A 4,052-nucleotide genomic window follows, 5' to 3' on the forward strand; every position below is an offset into this window, starting at 1 on the left:
GTTTGTCTACATATCACACATGTACTAATGTTTCGGTTAATACAATTCTAGCATGATATATAAACATTTATCATAAACATAAAGATATAAATAATAACCACTTTATTATTGCCTCTAGGGCATATCTCCTTCACATGGTCATGCCCTCTTTATTTGTCAATTGCCCAACTGTAATTTGTTCACCCAACATGCTGTTTATCTTATGGGAGAGACACCTCTAGTGAACTGTGGACCTCGGTCCAATTCTCTATACTGAAATACAATCTACTGCAATACTTGTTCTACTGTTTTCTGCAAACAATCATCATCCACACTATACATCTAATCCTTTGTTACATCAAGCCGGTGAGATTGACAACCTCGCTGTTTCGTTGGGGCAAAGTACTTGGTTTGTGTTGTGCAGGTTCCACGTTGGCGCCGGAATCCCTGGTGTTGCGCCGCACTACATCTCGCCGCCATCAACCTTCAACGTGCTTCTTGGCTCCTACTGGTTCGATAAACCTTGGTTTCATACTGACGGAAAACTTGCCGCTGTACGCATCACACCTTCCTCTTGGGGTTCCCAACGGACGCGTGCTGTACGCGTATCAAGCACTTTTTCTGGCGCCGTTGCCGGGGAGATCAAGACACGCTGCAAGGGGAGTCTCCACTTCCCAATCTCTTTACTTTGTTTTTGTCTTGCTTAGTTTTATTTACTACTTTGTTTGCTACACTATATCAAAATACAAAAAAATTAGTTGGTAGTTTTACTTTATTTGCTATCTTGTTTGCTATATCAAAAACACAAAAAAATTAGTTACTTGCATTTACTTTATCTAGTTTGCTTTATTTACTGTTGCTAAAATGGGTACTCCTGAAAATACTAAGTTGTGTGACTTCACAACCACAAATAATAATGATTTCTTGTGCACACCTATTGCTCCACCTGCTACTACAGCAGAATTCTTTGAAATTAAACCTGCTTTACTGAATCTTGTTATGCGAGAGCAATTTTCTGGTGTTAGTTCTGATGATGCTGCTGCCCATCTTAATAATTTTGTTGAATTGTGTGAGATGCAAAAATATAAAGATGTAGATGGTGACATTATAAAATTAAAATTGTTCCCTGTCTCATTAAGAGGAAGAGCTAAAGATTGGTTGCTATCTCTGCCTAAGAATAGTATTGATTCATGGACTAAATGCAAGGATGCTTTTATTGGTAGATATTATCCCCCTGCTAAAATTATATCTTTGAGGAGTAGCATAATGAATTTTAAACAATTAGATACTGAGCATGTTGCACAAGCATGGGAAAGAATGAAATCTTTGGTTAAAAATTGCCCAACACACACTACAAGAAAACCCCTCCTACTGCAACGCATTTATCTGTATCTAAATATCGATTTAGGCGTTGCTAGCGCCTATACCAACGAATAAAAAGGCGTTGCGTTTTTGGGCGTTGCAAGGGTACAAGGCAACGCATATAGGTACGTTGGTAACATGGGCGTTGCTAGGTAGCAACGTATGGAAATAGAGCTTAGCAACACGTTTATACGTTGTTGCCTACCCTACTAGAATTATCATGCAGCTATATTGTTTACAAATATAATTAAATAACAAAAATCAGTTTTGACACTTTTCCCGTTCTTCTAAATGACACTTGAGCTTCAGATTTTACAAGCATGCCATTTTGGTACAATTTTAACAACACATCAATCGTAATTCAAGGATAATTATAAATAAATCATAAATCTTTATTCAATGAAATTCGAAAACACAATCTGAGTTACATACGTCAACCTGATAGAAAATGAAGATGTACATATATCAACCTGATAGAAAATGAAAATTGAACATTGATTCATCTAGCTATCCATATGTCCCAGGTCACATTTTTTTATCAAACTAAACCTAAGAAATAAAGTGAAACCATTCATTATGCCTTCTTCATGCCTCCTTCTTGGATTCTTGATATATGGATGTTGACCATACAATAGTCTTTTTAAATTTACCTCCTGCAGTAGAAAATTAAGTAGGTTAAGTCCTACTTGTATAAAATGTGTGTTCACAATTCAAATTTATAAATCCAAAATAACTTTTATGAAAAAGAATATAACATAGAACCCTAATGTCTTATTATCCACATGAGCCAATCATCGGCCCGGAAAACTATTTGAACTACTAAAATGTGCCCCAAGCGAAATGTTTCCAATAATCAAATGTACGTACAGAGCTGTTCAAGTAACGATATTTCATTGCCTGCAATATTTGTATCATTAATTTTCACAATAAACTTTTAAGGTGGACAGAATGCCTCTATCCAGGAGAATCAGGAAGAATTTTTTGACTAACAGAAGTAGTACTAAACAGTCACTTACGAACTACTTGCATTCTAAAAAAATGATGCAGGTAATCAATCTGGAAAGCAAATGTCAACTGTTTGCTGCGCACGGATATGTTCTGCAGTTTCTACATCCAGATCACAGGAGCATAGGTTTAGACAAGGAACCTTGTAGTGCACTGGTTGACCATATACACGAAGAAAAGTGCAATAGATAAAAAGAGTCGTACACATTAGGATATAGTGACAAGTAATGCTTTACTTGCTGGTGGCCTTCCTAGCTCCAGCCGACTTCAATCATCTACTGTGAGCAAGCAAGCCATGTAAGTAAAAGCTGAAGAAATAAATCTATCCAATCCCTCCTTGAAAAGAACGGAAAGTATTCAAGCTGCATATACTACAGGGCATTTAACACTTACGGTCTGCATATTATGTAAAATATTAATTAGCAAATTATTTTCTATCCTAAACATAAGATGTTTGTATATGCCAAAATCAGGAGATAACCATTTTTTCTAAGTTTATTTTTTCAATGAAAGAATGCTTACCTATAGAGTGAGGAATGGATCACACAATCGTAATAGTAGATCAGGAAACCTGCAAGCTGCAATCGTAAGGCACTCAGTTTATTTAATAGAATACAATTGGATCAATCTGGGAGAGTAAAAACCTCTAGTCCATCCCGCATGTCTTCTGATTACAATCGGTGTACTTTTTGGCTTCAATTATCCATATTTGAGGACGAGAAACCTAAGAGGAAATGTGTAATACAATACAATAGATTAGCTAAAAATAGCAATGAATTGGCACCTAGAACCACATCACATAGGCACAATACATGCAAGGCACACACACAATGACGTAATTCCACATCTCCCGTAATTACTACCAGACCCAAATCTCCAATACGTGATGTTCAGCTTGTCCAGTACACATTAGGGATCAAAATGGAAACAAAGAAGCACACCTGCTCTAGCAGATCACCAGTATCAAACAAGTTACTACATGATGGACATATCGTGTATTGCTTAAGTCAACCAAAATCACTAGTGCTGTTTCAAACCGAGTATACTACTAATCGATGAGAAGAAAAAAACCAATTACACAATTCTGGTTCAAACCTCCGTTAGAAGCAGTACAGATCCACCACACCTAGCACTGCTGCTTCTCCATACCTGTGCTACAGATTAGAGAAACGCAAACATCAGGAGCATCTTCCTACCTGTATTGTCTGGTCACACCGGCGTGAAATCCCAACTGCTGCTGGACTGCTGGGGCCGCAACCCATCAGTACATCCGCCACCCAAGGAATGAGAGGCGTGCCAATCCGCCGCCCAGATGGCCAGCGATCAGGACCGTCGTCTTCCTCTCGAGATGCCGATGAGGGAGGACGAGAAGGTGATGCCTGCTAATGGGGATGGCAAATAAGGAGGAGGAACTGGAGAAGTGCGGGAGGCCGGGGAGGGTCACGACGGTGGGAGGCGGCGAGCAGGAGTCTGGTAGATCGGAGTTGCAAGATCAAGATTGCGGTTGTAGGACCTCATAGAGAAAGGGAGGAGATAGATAATGCAGAAATTCCTCCGGTCCTGGGCCCAACTGCATATATAATTGGAATTTTCGTGTTGGCAAACAAAAAAAGTTATTTTCGTGTAGGCGCCAATATCTCCGACTGCTGGATCTAAATTTTTCAACACGCGCGCTTTTCCACCTTTTTCAACCATCGCGTCCTATG

General features: G+C 38.9%; 1 long non-coding RNA gene across 1 annotated transcript; it reads right to left on the bottom strand.

Annotated features, from left to right (window-relative positions):
• Positions 1-2,575: 2,575 nt before the first annotated feature.
• On the bottom strand, positions 2,576-3,560 carry LOC139831934 (uncharacterized). Its single transcript, XR_011746345.1, has 3 exons — positions 2,991-3,560; positions 2,869-2,917; positions 2,576-2,621 (listed from the first exon to the last, which is right to left on the bottom strand). It is a non-coding gene; the product is annotated as an uncharacterized lncRNA (long non-coding RNA).
• Positions 3,561-4,052: the final 492 nt, after the last annotated feature.

Source organism: Lolium perenne, chromosome 6, assembly GCF_019359855.2.
Source record: "Lolium perenne isolate Kyuss_39 chromosome 6, Kyuss_2.0, whole genome shotgun sequence".
Classification (NCBI taxonomy): Eukaryota; Viridiplantae; Streptophyta; class Magnoliopsida; order Poales; family Poaceae; genus Lolium; species Lolium perenne.